This window comes from Brienomyrus brachyistius, unplaced genomic scaffold, assembly GCF_023856365.1.
Source record: "Brienomyrus brachyistius isolate T26 unplaced genomic scaffold, BBRACH_0.4 scaffold47, whole genome shotgun sequence".
Lineage (NCBI taxonomy): Eukaryota > Metazoa > Chordata > Actinopteri > Osteoglossiformes > Mormyridae > Brienomyrus > Brienomyrus brachyistius.
In genome coordinates, this window is record NW_026042322.1 from 458,420 (window position 1) to 480,978 (window position 22,559).

Sequence of the window (22,559 nt, forward strand, 5' to 3'; positions counted from 1 at the left end):
CACTGGAACCCGAGGTGTTCAGTGGCCTCCTGAACGCTCGCTCTGTTTTTCCTTCGGCGTTAATGGGAACGTTAGTCGGGGGTCAGGGACACGAAAGGAGCCGTCTGGAAAGCCTGAATCGAAGGAGGATTCCAGCTCAATCCAAAGAGATTTTCCCCTCTTTCGTGTTCAAACAGCGGGCTGCACAGATGCCAGACGGAGTTATAGTCTGGGAAGGTTTTCTTTGGAGGCCTGGAGCATAATTTGCACCTCAGAGAGCTCTGAAAATCCTGCAGCTGGAAGTTCAGCCGTAGGCTTTTAGAACCTGATCTCCTGGGCTGTTTTTTTCCACTGACAAACCTGGCACTGCCCCCCCCCTCATCCCCTGGCATTTTGGAATAGAGCAAAACCAGAAGCCATACCTTTGATGTCAGTCACTTATATTAATGTTGGACAGGCTTTTGTTATGGGTGAAATGTTGCCGCTTACAAACCCATCTACAGTCAGCATATTCATGAAAAATTCTTCACTCTGGAGAAGAAAAAAAAAATGTTACGGTTCATTTATCTGAAAACTGCTCCGTTAAACCAAGTGAGTGTTTTGTATTTGAGAATTTTATTGTATTATAAATAATCTGCACGGAAATATCAGAAAGGCCTCAAATTCAGAATTGCAGTGCAGAGTAACGTTGTCATATAAACGGAGAAATTCCCACTGACAAAAAAAAAACAAGCATTTTCATTGGACAGTCTAGGTCCTTCAGTCTGAGTCTCTGAAAGCACCACCCATAAAGTTTATATGGTTTTTTAATTTTTAATTTTTTTTTCATGACTCAGAGTGCTGTAAATATGTTCGCTCCAGACCACCCATACAGTAAAGAGTGCATTGAGATGAGGTGTCTTTTCCATTAGAGATGTAGAGAGTGGCTATGTCTCACCAGCTGAAAGGACTCTGCATGGTGACTGACATACAACATCCCTACCCTGGCCACATTAAAACATCCGCATCAAGGTACAGCACACCTGCAGGGGAAGATGGGGGGACTTTTCTGATGCTTTGCTGGAGGCTGAACAAGGAAGAACATTTCAGGCAACTCCTCCATCTTAATTCTATTCACCAGTGACCAATTCCATGATCCTGATGGATGGATGGATGGATTGATTGATTGATTTATTGATTTCCCTCTGGGTTCTCTGCTGAATTGTAGTTACCAAATTGTATCATGTAGGGTATGTGTGCCCTGCGATGGGTTGGCACTCCATCCTGCGTCATTCCCTGCCTTGCCCCGGTGGCTTCTGGGATAGGTTCTGGAACCTTGAGAAACAGCACAGGACAAGCGGGTGTGGAAAAAGGTTGGACAACATAACAATCAAATGACATGCGAAATATAGTTTTGTGGATTTAAAAAAAAAATGCGTGCAAAATGTCATTGGAGGGGAGACAAAATTTCATCCTAACAACTACAGTTACTAAATGATCATAACCAACCATCCGTTCAGAAACATGAACCATACGGTGAGCTCTTCTGTTCTATAAATGTAAGCATGATACGGGAATGTTCGAAAAGCCCGGGGCGGATTAGCGCATAGGCCCCGCCCACCTCTGGGAAAATGGAACAGTGAGTTAAATCAGCAACACCTGAGTGTCCGTGCTCATGTCAGTCTAGGGTTGCCTGATAGGTTAATATGTCCCCGGGGTCTGCTGTCAGAACATCCTGGAAGCAGATTAAAGAGCATTTATTCTGAGTTTCATTAGTTCATGCCTCTCCAAAGTGCAATTTATCCCATCAAAATGTTTATTTATTTGTTTATATTCATTTGCGGAAAATCATTCGCCCTATAACGGCATAAGATACCCTTTTAAAACATTAGCTATCGAGAAATTCAAAACAGTTCCTAGAAAACGTCGTTAACTGACGCAATTAGTGCCGCTTTTCATGATTAAACATAAGTGTCATTTGACTGAGTTATTAGGGTCAGCTCATGCGGTCCTGGTTAATAGACAAAATGCTCCCTGGTAGAGAGTACGTGTTGTGCAGAACAATAACGGGAGTTCAGCTATAACCTAACTAGAAAACTACTCTGTAGAGAATTCCAGGAAAACAGTGTTATATTAAACCTCATATATGCTCATTATATGCTCAGTGTTATATTAAACCTCATATAACACGAAGCCCCAGCACACAGCCTAAACTCAATGTCACACTAAAATGTAATTTGTTATAGGACATTTTTAGTACGTTGCCGCAAAAAGACAAAATACATTTTCCAGATCCCAACTCAAAAAGGGGAGAGTGTATTCTTTTGGAAAACTATGGAACAGAAAACAAACAATACAAAATAGAAATGGCGTGATTGGCAAATGTCTGGTTTTAAGACAATCAGAGTGCTGACAGACTGCGTGCAGGATACATTAAGGCATCTTTGGAACGTCCCATCGTGTCGCTTGTGACCCCCGCAGACTAGGCTGGGACACTAAAAGCAATGTTCCTTTAAAGTTACTATTTCCACCGTGATTTTAGCTAATCGTGAGGGTTAAGGGGGACCTGTTTCTTCGGTAGGCGTAATGGAAATCACAGCACCGCTCTTATAGCGTCCAGGGTGCGCATCATCCGCGGCTGCCCCAGTACGGTTCTCGGTACAGCCGCCTCTGTGATGTGGATTTGGCACAAACGGCGTCCAGCGGGCTCCGCCACCACGTCGACATGAATCCATCTGAACGTCCACTCCTGCATGAAATCCGTAATGACAGACCAAACAATTCATAAAAAAAAGCAGAGGTACAGAAAACAAAGACTTCTTTTTACACAGCACCGCTCACAACTGAATATTTTCTTTAATTGATTCTTTTTTTTCTACAGAGATTACTTTTGGCTAAACAGTCTCTGGTACTGGTTATATCGGTGCGTTTCTTTCCCCAAGGAGTCTGCGATCTAGAAAGTTCCAAGTGATGTCTTGCATGGAAACCCCTGAATCCAAAGTTATAAGATTGAAGAACAAAAGCTTTAAGTTTCAAGTAGAACATTCCACCCAAAGGTCATGGACTGGGAGAAACACTGCAGGGGCTGATGCATTAGGTTTTAGGTGAAACTTTGCTGCTCTTGTGATCTCCCTGATTTCCCTCCATGTTGCAGTTACAACGAGAATCACCTGAAACGCAGCCAAGGTCGCCATCATCTATACCTGCTTTTCCCTTCACTGAGATAAGCACGGCGTTCATGCTTGGTCTGCCGGCCGGATCTCCTCGGCTTTTTTCGGGACGGTGCGAGCACCCTAATGGTGACCACATGGGGGCAGAGCGTCACCGCAGAGAGCTCCCACGTGGGGGGCTCCCCACCCTAGATGGGACGCGGCCTGTGTTTCTATGGCGTGTCAAGTTACGAAGTAGTCCTATACCAATTTCTTCATCTTGAAGAAATTAAGAACAGCTGGACAAGCAAACAAATAACGAATATTAGCACTAGTGGCTCAAGGATTGATAATATAGCCTATTCCCCTTAGATTTGTTCATTACTGACGCTAACATTTTCTAAAATTATGTATTATTACAGGCCTACATAATGTTCTTAATATGTCGTACTCTTATATTGTCATTCTGCAGATTTTGCTTCGTGTGTACGAGTATGATGTATGGAGATTTTTATGAATACCCATAACAAAAATGTAATAATCATAATTATGTTGGGAGGAATTACGTTTTTGTTGTTTTTATGGAATCAGCGTAATTGAATAAATGTGCTCTCCAGCTACAGCACGACCTGCCAGGTTTTAATTGATATCGGAGTGCATTTAAGATCGACTGTCGAAAAGATAATCAAAAAACCTATGGGAATCATAACAGGAATAAGGATGTGGTTACAATGGCTAATTACCGTATCGTTTTCTTGTCTGCAAGTTAGAAGGAAGAAAGGAAGGAAAAATATTTTCCTGTAAATTGAGTTCACCCCTCGACTCTCTTCGGTGGCTAATAGCTAAATGTTGGTTTGCTTCATTGGACCTGCGTGTTGGGGCTGCTATGTTATACCATCACACCCTATTTTTGAAGTTTCTTGATGGAGGATAAAAGAGCTTTGGCGTCATACTTATTTTATGCATCCATCTTGTAATGCTTATCTTCCGCAACGTCGCAGCGCTGTTAATATAACGTACACCATAATAGTATGCATGTTTAAGAATGTGCATGGTCGACCGCAGTGAACAATTATCCGCTGTGATATTAAATGTTAGGGCTACATGTTTTCCCCAAACCTCCCCTCCACCATTTCATTCCACATGTTGACCCGATCACGATGATTAATTAACTACCTGAATCTCATGAAGGAGTTTACCAACTTTAGGATCCAGTGATGTGGTCCAGTCACGGATAATTGCGGGTGTTTATAGCTTGCAAAGCTTTCATTTTAATGAAGCCTGTATGAATATTTTAATGATGCGGAATTTCGAGATTGCGCGCAAAATACATTTTGTCAAAAAAAACGACCAAATGGTAGCTCAGCCGGAATCTTAAGAGCTGCATCATCAGTGCTGAAAACCTGGCTTGTGTGAAGCGATTCGCCCTCTTTTCTCCTCCAGCTGTTAGTTCCGTAGAGACGTACATCAAAATTCCCATCCCTAAGGTACGATAGGGCGGAGCTTCTTTGGACACGCCCACTTGCGCTCGAATTCCCACGAGCGGTTCATTGTTTGTCTTTGGCCCCACTGTAACCCCCTAAGGACAATTTTGAGGTGAAGGACAGTATTATACAAGCAACCTGTCCTCTGCTGGAGAAATTCAAGGCGTGTTGAGAACAGAACTGCATGCATTGTTATAGAGATTAAGGCTAATAGGCATTTATCGTTTGTTTTGTGTTACCAATATACAATAGTCCCGGAGAGTCAGGCCGCACTCTAATAATATGCTTGTTCTTGGCTAGATGCATTTCAGGGATTGGTTAAAAACATCAGGATTTTATTTACAGGGATATAAAATACAGGATTTAATTTATGGGCCATGTGTTCTTCTTCAGCCGAGGAGGATGTACCTATTAAGAAATAACTCGATTTGACCCCGTTTGGACTGACCAAGGCCTGATTGGTCAATAACAGCTTTCTGTTTATTTTGTGAATAAATTTGTTACTGAAAACAGTACATTTTAGCTGCAAGTAAAACGGAAACACAGTACTACATAGCTCAAACTGTCATGACGCAGCAATTTCAGATTGAAATAAATGTTTTACTCGGCTTGCTCGTTATGTTAAATGCTACAGGATAGTGTCCTGTGACCATTTCTGGGAAATCTGTGGGATCTCGCCGCGCTGATTTCCATCGTGTTTTACACCCAGGTGGGCTCAGTCAAAATGACACTCTGATTTAATTATCCTGTCCGTTTCATCCCGTTCCAGTGTAGAATTTCAGGTCTGGCGGTCTTGTTCTGCATTTTTACGCATATGTGGGTTTGAATGATATAATTAGCAAAGAGAGAGCCGTTTTCCTTATGCCTGTGGAACATCAAATATGGGCGTCATCTTTTTTCGTGGTCTCTGTTTAAGGCGATGATTTCAATCAGGTAGGCTAAGCTGGCAAACCTCTCTCAAACCGGGTAGGTCGTTTCCCACAATGCCATTCGATCCCAGACCCGTTTCGGTGCAGACTATGGAAAATGGAGTTCCTGCGGATGACTTTGCTCCTCATTCCATAGTAAAAAAAAAAAAAAAACCGCAGGATGTAAACACACCTGAATGATTTTTGGGTGAACTCAACGTCTTTTTCCGGTCCTCTGGTAATAAAACCAGTCAGTCGAGAAGAAGAAGTGAAAGGGAAGGGGGACAGATAGCAAATGTGGAAAAAACTTGGTGGCTCCCAGCCTGTTCCGAAGAGAAAAGAAGAGTTTTTTCATGCGAGAAGTGCGCCTGCCCCAGGCAACAACCGCCGATACCGAGGGTGTCTATATTTGGTGGTTTTTTTAAATAGTCCCAATGGCATAAACATGACATGGTGTGTAGCTCAGTGGGATACAGGGTGCTGTGCCTGTGACCGGAAGGTTGTTGGATCAAATCCCAGGGTCAGCAAAGTGATGCCACCAGTGGGCCCCTGAGTAAGGCCCTTAACCCCCCCCCCCCCCAACTGCTCTGACCTTGCTTCTAATTGCAGGTCATTATGGATGATAGAGTGTGGTAAATTATGGAATGATCATTTCTTGTCGTGAGGGGAACAAAATCTGCCACGGGAAGAGTGACGAGTTAATGCCAAAGTAGCAGCAGGGGAGAAATGCGCAGGCTCAAGCCCAGTTCATTTCCAGTAATGGTATTGCCGAAATACCCCAGGACATCCAGTTGAAGAGGAATTGTAGATCATTATATTTCAGCAGTTCGGTTCAGGCCCACCCGAGTTCCTGCTTAGTGACAAACATTATTAAAATAACCAGTTTATTGGAACCAAAAAAAAGTTCCACAGAGACCGCAGGCCTGGCCTGGGGTGAAAAATGTAGATGCATTTGGCAGCAGCAGGGGGAACCTCAGACGCACTGATGCCACATGGAAACGTCGTCTCAATTAACACAACACGCGCTACTTGGTTTCTACCTCCAGCTGTGACCCATGAGATAATCTGCAAGTCAATCACGGACTGCTGTTTCTCAAACCAGGGCCAGACAGAAGAGTCGCGTCGAACACCACATACGGTAACTGTGTCGATGAGTGATTGTATCTTATCCTATGTTATCGCTACGGGCGGGGGGGGGGCAAAAGTACGCCGGGGTGGGGTTGTCGGGGCAGATAACGGACACCACACATGCTTTCATTTTGTCTGAACTGCGATGAAAACAAAATGCAAAACATTTCTCCTTAATTGCCCAAATTTTATCTTGATCAGATGTAATTTGTAGGCTACATGTCCCATTCACGATCGTGAACTTATTTCATCTTGGGGCCACTAGCTTCTCTACTTCTCTTTACATCCCGCCTGTTTTCCCTCCTGGGGGGGGGGGGGGGGGGACTGTTTGAGCTCAAGTTGGAGTCGGGAGAGTCAGACGCTCGCGTCCGGATGTCTTGAGCTGTCCAAAGTGCTGAACAGAGCGATGCAACAAACACTGCAATACCCTGGCTCAACCCCCCCCCCCCAGTGAGCAATCAGATAATTTTACTGTAGTCTGTCCCAGTCCGGTCCTCGGGGACCCGCAGACAGTCCATGTTTTTGCTCCCTCCCTGCTCCCAGTCAGGAGCAAAGACCTGGGCCGTCTGGCAGGGAGTTGGGAGGAAGCAAAAACATGCACTGCCTGCAGGACCCTGAGGACCAGACTGGCACAAACTACAGTAAAATGATCAGAAGTTACCCAGATTGGGAAACATTCCTTTACTGTATTCCTTCCCCCAGCCTATAGGTTTTATATTTGATTGATCAAACGAGTTATCACAGACATAATCGCAGGTCTTTAAGGCACAGGTATGGTGATTCATAATGATTAAGACTTGAATGCAGGCTGTTAGATATATTGTGCGTCTCTAATGACGCTGTAAAGAGGCCCTTTGGTTTGCTGCTTAGCTAATGCATGAATTAGAGGGGTGACTTCCTTTTTTTCCCATGATTAAACCCTGAAAGGGGCTCTTTAAAGGAGCACACCTTGGGGGTGTTATACAAACACCACACTGAATCAGGCAGGTGTCCCGTTGCAGGAAGATGAGGTGTGGACTAATGTGCACATTGGGAAGGGGGGAGGGACAAGGGGGTCAAAGGAAGGTGGGGGCAGGGGCGGGGGGGTCAAAGGAAGGAAAAGAAAAACAATGTTTTTTTTAATGCCCCCCCCCGTGAGACCCAGGGGGACACGTGATACCATAATTACGACATCCGACTGCTTCCTTCCTTTAGCCGGGAGCTGCCAAAGCCCGGAAGGAGATAGGGGTGTCGAAACGTGTCGTGGAGGTGTGGCTGGCGGCCGGTCGATACCACCGCCCCTCCCCCGGAATTGGTGCGCGTCTCGAGGAGTCGGCCGCCATCTTGACAGCAGAAAGAAGGAGAGATCTAACCCTCCTAACCTTTATAGAAACCCATACATATCAGGCTGCGTGGGACGAGGCATGAACACCAGGTTAGAGTAAGACCCATAACTCACAGGTGTGAAGGTTATTTAATTCAGGCGATAAATGCGTCATTAAACGAATCCCGTCTGATGGATGCTTCAAAGGAGAGAAACAAAGGCTGACTGGAAGGGACCCCCCCGACCCGGCTGCTTGGTCACACATTGTCAGGGCTTCCATGCTTTTTGACCTATAATTAGCTACATTGAAAGCGTTGGGGTAGTTTGCGAACTGAAAAATGAGCGATCAGTGGAGCGATGATCACGGACGGGCCACAGTCGATGGTCCTTTTGCAGACTCGTCTCGAATTGAAAATCTCATGCCAGTCAGCTGACCAAAGTTGGTAGCCTTGCTTTATGCAAATGAGCGTGGGGGGGGGGTCTTCAGTGAACCATATTAATCTGTAGATGATGCAACAAATAGATATTCTGAATCTGCTGGCTTTATTTATGATTCATCGTGAGTCCCTGAGTCATCTGCCCCGAGGTCAGCACCATGACCCCTCGCCACCTGCTGTCCGGAAGCCGTTTGTCCAGCGGTTCACTGCAGCATGACGAACCCAGACGTTGAGCCTCTCTATCAGGCGCAGTCATGCGGCGTCGCCGGTGATGGGGGAGAGGAAGGCACAGTGGAGGTGTCAGACGAGCGATGGTGCGTGGGTGAAGCCGTGATCAGAAGCCAGTCATGTCCAGGTCACCAGGGCTGGTTCTGGCAAACAGAATCCAAACTCCAGTTCACTTTGCTCAGTTCCTTTGTCAAAATCCTCCGAAATTTTTACCACTGAATTCTGAGCTTCTGTACTGAAGTCTTAGGATTAGATTTGAGGCTTTTCTATGCCAGTTCAGCAGTTCAATGAACACTGTGTCCAAGGACTTAGGAGAGGGTTTGATGCGGAAGACACACAGCTTAATAAATCCCACTCCTTCCCTGCGTCCATTAAGCATGCAGTAGGTGATCGTCACAGCGATCAGAACCTGTGCTGAATCTTCCCTGTCTGCGTTTCTGCCTAGTGGCGTTTCCATTGACCTAGATTTTATGCATTTTTACGACGCAAACTGAAAAACCATTAATGGAAACATACCCTATTCGCAATTTAACGCAGAACTTTAATGGAGACATAGCTAGTGCCTGATGTCTTACTGTTTTTTTATCATTTCTTTTTTTACCTGCATATTTCGCCATCTAGTGCCACATTCAAGATGGCCGACGGTACATTCAACATGGCCCCGCCCCCTCCCCATCGTCTGCTGACAATTTGGACCATCGACTGCAGCCCGCTCATGATCATCACTCCCCTGATCGCTCATTTTTCACGTACTTGTCCGCCAACAGGTTTTCCACTGTTATTCCGAAACCCACAGACACTTAATGTCATTAAGAAGCACTGTTTATGTAATAACTGATTTAGAGGCACCTGGGACCCTGTACTGGACAAGCGGCTGGAAGATGTATGGATGGGTAGATGGATAGTTTTATAGCTCCTACCAAATAAAAATGTCTACGCTTCCTCTCCTCAGCCAGGGAATGCATCATCCTGACTGCAACACGTCTGGCTCAGGCAGGTCTCACCTTTTGACCCCCTGCTGCACTCCTGATCTGCAAGAACTGTCCCCGTTACTGGTAGATAACTACTAGATCTGCCTATGGCAAAGAGGTACATTTTTTTCAGCTTTTAAAACGCAAACGATCCTTTCATTAGCTATTTGCACAAGTATGATTCCAGATGCATAGGAATTGCTTGGTTTCCACGTATCCCATCATGCTCCACCAGAGTCACATGGACACAGGTGAGAGAGAAGCGTGTTTTAGAACATAGAATTAGATTCAGAATCCTGTTATTCACCAAGTACAAGAAATTTGTTTTGGTGCAGGTGGTGGTGTGTGTATACAGTATAAACATTCCATCAAGACAAAAAAAGCAATACATTGATTCAAAATTAAATAAAGATAAAAGATATTAAAATGTATGGTGAATGAATATAGACCCACTGTGTTTTATACTCTTATTGACTTCATAAGCTTGCGAGGAGATCTTGCAGAGATCATCATTTGGAACACGGAATATTGGACCTGAAGGTTCTGGACTAGAAATACTTATATTATATATTTTCCAGAACACTTGCTACTGCTGAAGTTCCAGGATGGCCTGGACAACGGAGTGGGGCCATAATAGTCACACACACACACACACACACACACACACATGCAATGACGTGGAAGAATGTGCACAAATCACAACTGTATTACCGCTCCTTTATTATATTTACAGAAGTATCATTTTTGGAGGAGAGTAGGACCTACCGAGTCCCTCCAGACAGTTCCGCCTGATTTATATGCGTCTTTCAGGACCTCTGGAACGTGGGACTAAGAGTGGAGGCGGGGAGGCATCCTTGTGGAGCCGTTTCCCACTTCATTTACATTATGTTGCAAAGTTTTTTCGGCCCAGAAAAGTTTCACAATTACAGGCGCCGATGGCGGCGGTCGCCCCCGGAGAGAAAGTGAAAGGGGTTACCTCGCGGACTTCAGCCAAAACGGGACAGGAAGTGAGCGGCGTGGCGGCGATGGGCGGCTGCGGATGGCAGCAACGGCAGCAGGACAGCAGGCAGGGGCCAAAGGTAACGCAGAGCCACAATACCTGCCTGTCTTTGCGAGGCTTCATTCATGTGGGGGCTTCTGGAGGGGGGGTGGGGCTGTCTCCGGCCTTGATGAGGTCCTGGCGTCCCTTTTGTTATTTATAAAAACAAAAAGGGGGGCAGGGGGCGGTCTGAACATAAAAGAAAAGGAAACAGAAAAGAGGGTCTTAGCTCATCATGGACAACAATGCCGTCTGCCTGCCGGGGTAGACATGATGTCATGCGTGGGGCGGGGTGGGGTCTCCGGGGCTGAATAAGGCCTGGGGGGGCACGCGGTAAACAATGGTGGAGGCCAAGGAGCCTTGGCTTCTTCAGGGGAGGTGCTTTGTAACAGTTGGGCCTCCAGGTAACCACTCACCTCTAGGGTGGGGTGGGGGGGGTTGGGTCAATGTGGCGGAAGCTGTGCGGAAAGCAGATGGTGTGTGAAAGGGGAGCGGTCAGCCACGCCCGCAGACATTATGTTATCACACTCAGCTAGCGCTCAATAAGTCGCCATCTTTGGCTGTCTCTAGAAGCATCTCAGCATAGCTAATGAAATAAATCATTAAAAATTTTAGGCTCAAAGTTTATAAAGCAGCGGCACACAAGAACAAAGTAATCCAGGAGACACTGGCGATGACTAAAAAGCAGCCAGGTAGAGGGCAGAAGCGACTTTCTTAGGCCAGAGATGACCGTCAGCTTATCCGGCAGTGTCTCATAAATCGGAGGATGACCTCAAGTGACCTTCAGAAGGAATGGGAGACATTAAATGGTGTGAAGTGCACTGTTAGGACAGTGTGTGTCAGGCTCCTAGAAGCAGGACTGAAGTCCTTATAGGACTTCTTTACTTGCTTCCTTGCCTGCTTCCTTGCTTGCTTTATAAGCAAGCAAGGAAGGAGGCAAGGAAGCAAGTAAAGAAGCAGGCAAGGAAGCAAGCAAGGAAGCAGGCCTTCATCAATGAGAAGCAGGGAGGAGCCAGACTGCAGTTTGCAAAAAAAAAAACTTTACACAGGTACATAGTCATACACTGAGAAATACATGAAACTTTTTTCCAGAGTTACATCATTACCAATGAAGTTTTCCACCTTACTAGCTGTTAATGGAAACGTATAATTAAAATGCCAAAAAAAACATTAAAATGCTGTGAGATAAAACCCAGAAAGCCATGTTATTTATGTAATATTCCTCAGTTATTTCTTACGTATTCTGTTTTTGGATTCACTACTGCTTTGGGGGATGAGAGGAAATTGTGGAATGTGATAATTTGTAGCAGACAGACTCACAGATCCGGAATTACAAACCAAGGCACACAATATACAGCTAAGCAGGCCTTGGCCGGCCTGAAGCCGCATATTAATGATGAGGCTGCATGGCTTTTAGATAAAGTTCATAGCACGATTTTCAGTCATGACGACCAATGCGGTCCGTGGGGACCTCCAGCTCCCTGTCGGACAGTCTACATTTTTGCTACCAGGAGCTGGGAGGGAGTAAAAACATGGACCGTCTGCGGGTCCCCGAGGACCGGATTGGGAATCACTAATGTCGACCAAAACAGATTTATTCTGGGCGAATATTTTAACCTTTTTGTGATTGGATTATGGCTAGGAACATCGTTCAGAATGTTATATAATTTATTACTTTCTGTAATCTCCTTTTACTGCATTGGTTTTGCTTTTGAGCAACAAGCATGTGTAAATATTAGCATTTTTGTTATTCGTTTAATGGGCGAAAACATGCTTTCTCTGGTCAAGGTGTTCTCGGTGGTGGGTACTAGCCCACTGTTTAACCACCGAGACCATGGTTAAGCCAGGAGAAGAGAAATGACAGCGGACACAAGAGGGGGTGACAGGGCTCATCCCTGGGGAGTGGGTGGGGAAGGACCACAATTTCTTAGCCATTGAAAGATGAACAATGGCTTCCAGGATTAAGTTCTCCTATTTGACAAATAGATCCTTCACAGAGTCCTACGACAGGTGGGGCTGGTGACTTTCAGGATTTATATTCACGCTCGGTTACGAGTGAAACATCGCGAGTCTTCAGGATCAAGAACGCGGCGAGTGGTCATTTGTAAACACAGCAGTTTGCATAGCGGGACGTCGGCTGAAGCCACCAGGGTTGACAGATAACTGGAAACAGCCAGATCAAGGTTAGAAATCACGTTTAAAAAGCTTGAGGTCCACTTGGCTTTCTGCTGTTGGCTGCGTGGTTAAATGGATACCGCATGCCATACTTCACTAGGAGGAACAGACATTGTTCTGGTGATGGATAGTTGCCGTGTGGAGATTCGGGGGCCAGACCATCGGGCAAATATTTTTACAAGCCTCTATTGGTCAGGAAGCTATCTCCATGAGTTTCAAAGGCTGATGTTTCGCGAGGAAAGTCGTTGGAATGACTGATTGAAGCATCTCGTGATAAGTCTTGTTTGATCACAGGAATTACTCTCTGGGCGGACGGGTAAAAGAGTGGACAGGATGGAATTTGGGAGCCGAACAGGGGAGTATGCGGGAGGGCGATGAGGGGTTCTGGTATCTGGGTGGGTTTTTTTTTTGGGTTTAGCTCGCCGGGAAAATGAAAGAGGGGGTCACGGGCAGCATGTGGTGCTCTGTGAAAGGAGCACTGTGGCATAGGGGAGATGTCTCAGGCCAGGTTTATAAATCAGAAAGGTCAGCGATCAAGGCAGTACTGTGAATCACAGCCGACACACGCTGCATTCCAGCTTAAACGCAATCACCTGCTGAGGAGCACGTCCTGCTCCGTTCCGGGTCCCCACAAATATGCGCCCGCCCCCCCATACTCACACACAGCTGCTCCCGGAAACACAGATCACGGAAAGAGTAGTCTCTCGCAGGTTTTGCCAAGATTCCCAGATTTTTTTGGAAATTTCAATATGAAACTGTGTGTGTGTGTGTGTGTGTGTTGTGACGATTCTGACATCACAGCCAAACAGAAATGAAGTCACCACTTGATGATGTCACCGGAACGTAACTCAATCGGATTTGTGGGACGTTTTTGTCTGAGTTTACCGAATAGGGTTTATTATCTTTTAGGCTGCCTGGTGACTCAGTGCATCATACTGGGTGAGCAGAGCTGCGCTGAACGTACCGATTTCTGATTACGTAACCAACATCTGTATGATTTTCTTTTATAAATTCACGAAAAAAATACATTAAGGCATGTTCTTCAAACATTCTAGGACATAATCCCATGTACATACATAATTTCTGCTCTGTAAATGAAAAACACAGGTGTTTTGCTAGCGTACAAAGACTTTCTGTCGTTTTTATCTATCCTCTTTACCTTATTTCTTCAGTTCAAACATTTGATTTTCTTAAAAAAAATGAGTCTTATTTCTAAATCATTAAATAAAATGGAAGAGAATTAATGAAAATCATCTCAAATGTATACTTCATCAAGCACTCCATCAAAACGGGCTAATCGTACAACTAGGTTGTAAACATTTATTTAACATTTGCGTTGTGATTTAATGTGTTATCGTTCCTCTTTCTAAAGTCAATATCGCGTAAGAGCAAGTAACGCGAGTGTAGTAGCTGGCCAAGGAACAAAGGCTTTTCTGTGCTCCGACTGACAGATGATAATCAGACCCTCTTCTGGAAACAGAAACAGACGAGTCGCCATGTTGCTTTGATTGGATTGAAATTAGTGCAGTTGTTTAACGCATTATCTAACGTGTAAGGGATGTTGACGCTGGCCCTTTCATGGGACATATTTTACTGCAAACGCTTCATCAAAAAGAAAACATTTCGCAGTCTGAATTTCTGAAAGACTCAACGCTCCTCTTCTGATGTGCTCTTCCACATTAATCTTCCAAGAGATCGCACTGTTCTTGCTTCAAAGTGGATGAAATCCGCATCTTCATCCCTTAGGCTTAAAGTCTAATAGGACGTGACATTTGGACGCAGTGTCCGACTTAAAAAGAGAAATGAAATTCATTTAATCAAACGGACTGTTTAAATATTTAGATCTGTTTCTTTTTATTGTTTACGTAGCTTTACAGATATGTAAACCAAACTGCGATACTTATAGAACATTATAAAACAAGAAATTTGGCTGACTAAAATCAGTCAAGGTTACAAACTTTTTCAAAACTCAAAAAACAAACAAAAATGTGTGTCTCAATCTAAACAAATGTCTGAAACGAATTTATTAACATCAAACCTCTAAGTATTTCAAGTATTGCAGTATGAATGAAAAAAGCGAATTTTCCGTGACAGTTTGTGAATATGTTTACCGAGTATTCTGCCTCGTTAATACTGCAGTGGCGCTATGTGTTGATAGGACCGATCAATTAGGATTTTACAGTTTATGTGGTAAGCTTGATTATTGGTCTTCTTACCAGATACATTTACAGAATTTATTTTTAATTGCCCATATACCTGAGATGATTTATTTAAAGTAATATTTATTGCTTTCAGAAGTACCTTACTTATACTACGCCATGCATAGCACATATTTAAACTGTATATCATCTTCTTGACAACGTAGTTAAATCGGTCGGAACGGTATAAAACAGTAGGAAAATCACATTTAACAGTCTGCATGACACCATATATAACGCAATAATGGAATATTTGAACGTAAGTTTTCCCTTTAGGAAAATGTTGTGATGTATGTCTGTTTTGGCTCTTATATGCTGATTAATAGTTTTCTTATACGATCCAGGCGATTCAGTGGTTGAGTAGATGCATGATGAATTTTGTGCGTTTCCTGAATTCATGATTTCGCAGCCTATAATAGCCTCTGCTGTCTAAACCATTACGGAGTTTCTCCTCACCCTGTTCTGCTTCAGGAAAATCACGTTTTAATGTCGCCAGAAAATTATCCTGAAATTAATTAATATGTGTAATAACTGAACTCATTTTGGCAGAACAAATTTTGCCGCTGTATTGGATTTTTTAAAAAAAACTTCGATTTTGTACTGTCACTACAGAAACGTTTTTATTAATGGCTGACAGGAATGATGGACAGTCGGGAAGAGGTATGATACTGACATACACTGAAAGAAAAAAAGTTGCCTAAGTAAGGAGCGGTTACGGGGGGGGGGTGCAGTGCAGCCGTGACAACATGCACCCCCCAAATATGTATGCTACTTTGGTCTGAAATAAATGTAGTATTATTAATATTTATATACGTACTGTTTACATGTATATATGGGCTAAAACTTTGCGCGCGGAGAACAGGCGAAACGCAAACGTAAGCAGACTTTCCTGACGGACTCGTAACGCGGTTGCGCCGTTGGGGTGGGGGCGGCCACCTCGCTAAAGTTGGTGACGCGAAGTTAACGGCAGAAGAACATAATCGTGATTGCGGAAGCAAGACAGTCCTAACGAGAAGTTAGACTGAGTTACATTTTTGTGAAAAAAACAACTGCAACATGTGACTCCAAAGCACTGCATTTCGCTTCTAATGCTAGCAGTCTAGTGTAAGTAACGCTTGGAGGATAAGGTCAAAAACATGTGCCCCCCCCCCTAACAGAACAATTGGCCCCAGTCTGCCCCCCCCCCAACCAGTTGAAATGATTTAATAAATATATGTATATAAAGCTGATTCTGATGTTGTATGCTACATTGGTCTCTCGCATATCTCCTTCGGCTGAGTTTGATAACCCTAAAGTGGAACTACAGTTTATCCTTAAATGAAAATGACATCGTGCGCTTTTAACGTGCGATTGCTAGTGGTTGGATGCTGCTCCAATCCTTGCTGATTGTGGTTGATTAGATTACTTGGAACTTAATTCGTTATTTAAGATAGGCATGTTTTTCTTGGCTTCCTCTTGTATCGCTGCGTTAAAACACTCATGAGAAGTGTCGGGAGAGGCGCATGATGATTAAACGCTTAATTATTGAGCCGAAAAATGCCTTCCTGCGGTTTAGGGATCATCTCCAAATTCTACTTCGCTCACCGATACTGATTCGTCTCGTATACGCGATGGGTTGCCCAAATATCCCATCGGCCCAGTGCATCTATTCCAACAGGCACATCAACGTTTTTATCCTGTTTCATTGCCTGGCCGACGTTTTAGTACAGAATGACCTGCAAGGTTCAGAATTTTTATACCGTTTATGGCTGAAATTGACTGAATATATAGGTTCAGAATAACAGAAAATGACAGGTCATACCAACTTATTGGCATTTTTAAGAACACGTACTATATACATTCACTATGCGTACATTTTGAACCATTTGGATGATTGTTATTTTATGTTCAATTTGAAAATAAACTTTTATTAGGTCTATTTTAGTCGGATGTAAATTTGAAAAGTGAAAGATTATGCAGCATCGGTGCCAAAACGCTCCACATAAACCATATTCAATAAATACATTTTCGAGCAAGAATCTTTTAAAATTTCCATTTTCCGTGGAGACAGGAGTGATATTTTCAACGCTGACAACTTAATAGCCGGAGTGTTCGTGTACGCCAATTTTTTCCTGCTTTTATGACATCTCAGTCACTCCAGTTTGCAGTGCGGGCTTATAAATGACCAAAGTTAGAAAAATATATTTTTAACTTTTGATCTGGCCTTGTGTAATAGTGCATCTTTTAACGTATATCCCAGCTTTAACGGCTGTAAGAGTTTAATGTTGCTATTTGGTGTTGGTTGCGAAGGGGGTCTATTTAGTCTGAGATCGAATGTGGTAGGAGCGGGAATGAGGGAGGGGAGAAGGCGAGGAGAGAGCATTGGTTTGGAGCGAGCAAGGACGTATGGAGGCAGCAGCCTGTGTGTTTGGTTCTAGGCCTGAAACGTGTCTTTTATTTTCTTATAAATGAGAATAAAGTCTCCGTGTGAGATTTCCCGTCTCAAATCAGTTCATGTGACACTCTTGAAGCCACAAGCAAACCCGGAACATACAGCAACGGCAAAGGGAAAAGTTACGCAACAAAAGCCAATTTACCTGAATTAATGAGCGCACGTATTTACAGAGACAGCAGTTATTTAATAATTAATCTGTCCAGCTCAGCATTCAAGAGCATTTAGGACCTGCTCTGGGCACAGTTAGCATGCTCTCTTATTTAAATGTGTTTTTCATGAACGTATTGTGAATATTTCTGGATTATTGGACATCTGGAAAGCACATTGGAAAACGCGTTCAGTTTTTCGACTTTCCAAGCCTGTTAAAGAGTTTAAAACTAAGAGGAACATCATGTATAAGGTTAGCAAACCTTGTGGGATACTACAACCTATGAACAATATGTAAAAAAAAAATGGTAAACAATAAGTTATTACAAAGCAGGTTGTGTTTTGGTCTTCAATGGCAAAGAGATCCAGTCGTGGAAGACAGAACCCTTGGCTCAGGCCACCATTGATGGGACAATTACCAAGCCGAATCAATATGACAAGCATGGTGAGCTGTCTGTGTTCCGAAGATCCTTCTCGGGTTTCCCAGGAATGGGTATGATCCATTATATTTATTGTGAGAAGAAAGATACAATCTGACAAATAAACAGCACAAAGGAATGACACAAATATGTTCTGACATGAACGGATATAGCTAAATACTTTGAGACAAAAGTAATAAGAAGTCATAAAACTCATGTGAAACATTTTGCAAGTTCCAACCGGGTGAATTAAATGCCTGGGTGTTTTTTTTTTTTTTTTTTAAGCTTTAGCACAAATATTCCTTGTATGTATGACTTAAAGCCTTAGGTTCTCTCAGTTCCCAGGAAAAACTGGGATATGATTAGGCAAACCTTTTAGTGAAAGTAACACTGTGACTGATAAATGTTAATACGTTCAAGCTAGAGAAACAGCACACTGACAGCACTCTAGGCCATAACACTTAATTAAGGTTTCCAGAGAGTCAGGTGGAATAATTGTACGTTAGAAGAGAAGCAGACTGAACAGAGGCCATTGGAGAAGCACGTGGCACCTTTTCTTACACAAAAATGTTCTGAGGGAAGAAGGGAAAAAATAATTGGTTTAGAGAAATAGCCAATCAGGTAGTAGAGGAGGCGGGACCAAGACTTCTGATTGGTAATGTGATCACCTCCTCCACAATCCGATTGGTAATCTCCCCGAGCCAATCATTTTTCATTCTACCATCAGAACACTTTAGTGTGAACAAAACTCCCATGAGGCTTCAAGAACATGTTTTTATTTCTGCAAACTACAGGTTGTCTTTTTCCACTGGCTGAAATCCTGACTTTGGATTGTTTCTATGATCTGGTGCCGTTTTTCATAAATATTCATAAGAATATCACTTGCTGCTAAATACACGAATTCTGAAGCATACAAAAAGGGCATGCAGTACATGGCAAAGTGGCATCTAATACATTGTTTTTTCCAGGCAATATTCTCTGATGTGGTAATAATTACAGATGTATTGGGTCAGCTTTGTTTATTTTCCTGTCTTTCATTTGCATTTTATTTTAAACAGCAGCTCCACTGCCCAGGGGGAGAGGGTGGGCCTTACAATAAATACTTCAAAGCCACCTTCTTGGCCTTTACATCTTTTCTGATCCCGAAGGTGTGCTTTTGCCCCATACTATAGGTATCTCTCTCGTTGACGTTTCCAACATGGACGCTGGACCCCAACGTGGCCCCACTTCAGTTGCTGTTTTCAGAAGCTGTTATAACAGATTACATCGCTGTGGTCCTGCGGTTTGGATTTCCCTAAAACCTGTCAAGTCTCACGCACCTCAGTGCCATTAAAAGTGCATTTTTGCTGACTTCGTCCCGAAGAGCAATAGATTAACACGCACACTGTTCTCATAATCATTATAACGCTTTAACAAATCAGCAATATAAAATATACACATATGCTTCCATTTTACAGATGATTATAAAATAATAAATGCAATTATGTATTATACACGCATATGATGACAGCGGGAAAAATTGACATTTGTGGGGCAAGAATCCAAGTAGGTGAGGCACTGGAGTTATGAGTAACTGCTTTTTAAGTCAGGCTTGTAGCCAGTAGTAAATTTGTGGGGTGAGGTCCCACTGTAGGTTCCCTCGAACCGGAGTAATCCCGATAACTCTGCTTCGAGGGGAGTTTTGACGCGTAATTTTACTACCTGGCTACTACATGCTTGATCAGTGGCAAACAAATTTCAGGGGAGGTGGGGGGGTTAAGATTTTCTAACTAAACTATTCCCAAAATTTCACTCAGGAGTTTATGAAGTGAGCTGCGCATGGACAAGCTCCCCTAGAACAAGTCGAAGATTCCCTAGAACAAGTTTTATTCTACAACAATCGTATCCAGCAGATCTTCCCAACTCATGAATGGGCCAACAGTTCATAATAACAGTTAGCATTTCATTGGACATAAAAATCGCTTGTGTGTACAGGGCTGTAAATAGTTGCCTGGTCGCTTATCTTTGCTTGTCTTTGAATTTCGATGTAACACTATCATTCTTCATGCTAAAGGTGAATGGGGAATGATGCGGGCAAATAAGAATTATGACTTACCTGCTTTATCGGTTTGATTGGGCATGTCGTTATAACGTAGAGCAGATTTATTGTCTGACTGTGGAATTGCTATTGACCGCAATTTATAAAAATTAGGGAAAGGTTCCCATTTGGAACGACACAAGCGGAAAATATGAACGGTAATGCTGGAGTGGGAAGGCTAGGCTCGGAGCAGTGGGACTGCACTGGGCCAGATGGGATTAATTTAATGGGAAGAATAATCAGTACTACCTAGTTAATTTTATGTACTACACAAAGTTTCCATAGGCCATGGTATGTAAACCCTCAACTGGATTTTAAGACCCCCCCCTTAAATCCACAATCGATACGGTGCATTAATAAATGGCCTGTAACAATTAATCTTCTGCTAGAACAGCTTATGTATCTGTGATAGCCTTTTATGAAGACAGTGATGACAAGAAGGAAGACAGTCTTTGCAGAGGAATGCAGAGGAATTTAAAGCAGTGTGACCAAAAATATGGGTAATAAGCCAGCTGCTATTAAAACCAGCAATATCGATAAGAATCAATTATAGCAGACCTTTCACCACTATCTGTTCAGTTATAACTTTACGATATACAGTACAGGCCAAAAGTTTGGACACACCTTCTCATTCAATGTGTTGTCTTTATTTTCATGACCTACAACATTGGTAGATTCTCACTGAAGGCATCAAAACTATGAATGAACACATGTGGAATTACGTACTTAACAAAAAAAGGTGACATAACTGAAAACATGTTTTATATTCTAGTTTCTTCAAAATAGCCACCCTTTGCTCTGATTACTGCTTTGCACACTTGCTAAACACCTCTGGGAACTCCTTCAAGACTGTTGGAAAACCATTTCAGGTGTCTACCTCTTGAAGCTCATCGAGAGAATGCCAAGAGTGTGCAAAGCAGTAATCAGAGCAAAGGGTGGCTATTTTGAAGAAACTAGAACATAAAACATGTCTTCAGTTATGTCACCTTTTTTTGTTAAGTACGTAACTCCACATGTGTTCATTCATAGTTTTGATGCCTTCAGTGAGAACCTACCAATGTAAATGGTCATGAAAATAAAGACAACACATTGAACGAGAAGGTGTGTCCAAACTTTTGGCCTGTACTGTATGCAGTGGCAGTGGTACATATGCAATGAATATGTATTCAACCCCTAAACATGAATATTTTGTCAAAAACCCGAATGCTGCGATCATAGCCTTAATTCTTCGGGTAAGTATGTACCGGTTTTGCACACTGTTCAGGAGAGATCCTTCCCCATTCTTCTTGGCAGAATATTTAGGGATCCTTTAGTTTGGTGGGACGGCGCCTCTGGACAGCAGTTTTCAAACAGTTGCCACAGATTCTCAATAGGATTAAGATCAGGGCTTTGGCTGGGCCGTTCCAGAACATTCACCTTTCTGTCTTGAGACATTCCAGCATTGCTTTGGCCTTATGCTTCGGGTAATTGTCACGTTTGAAAGATGAATCTTCTCCCCAGCCATTGGTTCACAGCATACCGTAGCAAGGTCTCCTGCAATATCGTGGTATTTTTGCCATCAATTGCTCTGATAAGATTCCCAGTCCCAGCACATGAAAAGCAGCCTCATGGCATGTTGCTGCCGCCACCATATTTCACTGTATCTATGGCGTTTCTTGAGGCATGGACAGTGTTATTTGTAGACCACACATACCTCTTTGAAGTCTGGCAAAAAAAGGTTTGTTTTGGTCTCATCTGACCGTAAAACCTTCTCCCATATCTTTCGCCTACTTTGTAGCGAATGCCATACATGCTTTTACGTGGATCTTCTTAGAGAATGCCCTCTTGCTACCCTCCCATAGAGGCCTGTGTTATGGAGAGCTGTTGAATTTGTGGACCCATGCGCCTTCACTGCAGTTCCGGCCAAAGAGTATTGTGGACTTCTCAGAATGGTGGTTGGATTTTTAATAGCCTTCTCACGTCAGTCAATGTCTTGCTCCGATGCTTAGTTTTGAAGGACGGCCTGTTCTAGCAAGGGTCTGGGTGCTGTGATGAGCCTTCCACTCTCTGATGATGGATCCAGCAGAATCATTAATCAGATGCTCAAACTCCTCAATATTTTTCCTGCCTTGAGCACTTCAATGTCTTTGTTACTCACATCAGCAGGATGCTCCTTTGTTTTCATTTTTAATTGTCCAACAAAGACAAAAACCCTTCCAAAGGGTATTTTTTTATATCCAGAAAGAAACATCAAGACTAAGTAGTATCTAATCATGGTCTAATAACGGTCACCTTTGTGTTGTCTGTCAAAGAGAATTTCCCTACAAGGGATCAATAAAGTTTTGTTATTCTATTATTCTGTTTTGTTTAGTGAACTGGTTGCTGGACAGGAACTCCATCGCTAAAGGAGGAGTGACTGTACTGTATATATTTAAATATATATTTATATAAACATAGAAATATATTTATATGTAACGCTATTTAATGGTACTAGATGTGCACTGGAGAGGTGTCCTAGCTAACCA